We start from the raw sequence: 306 nt of genomic DNA, 5'->3' as shown, positions 1-306 counted from the left end.
AGGTACTTGAATTGGAGTGCTACTTGATGGGGTTAGTGATGCGCTGTCATAGTACTATTTAAAAAAACCCAAAAAACAAACGAGACAAACACTTAGTGTGGCGATATAAAGCAAATAAAAAAATTTAGTATGTAGATGCCACTGGATCTACTGAAGTGGAAAGAAAGACAGGCGAAAACAATCAACCCTCTTTGATATCTATATCTGTTATGTCCAAGCAGGAAGTGACAGGGGTAGCCAATCAGACTTGATATTTGTGGCGACCAATCAAGAGCTACTCTGATGACCAATCAGGAATCTTGTTGT

This window comes from Rhinatrema bivittatum, chromosome 6, assembly GCF_901001135.1.
Source record: "Rhinatrema bivittatum chromosome 6, aRhiBiv1.1, whole genome shotgun sequence".
Taxonomy (NCBI): Eukaryota; Metazoa; Chordata; class Amphibia; order Gymnophiona; family Rhinatrematidae; genus Rhinatrema; species Rhinatrema bivittatum.
This window is presented reverse-complemented; position numbering follows the sequence as displayed.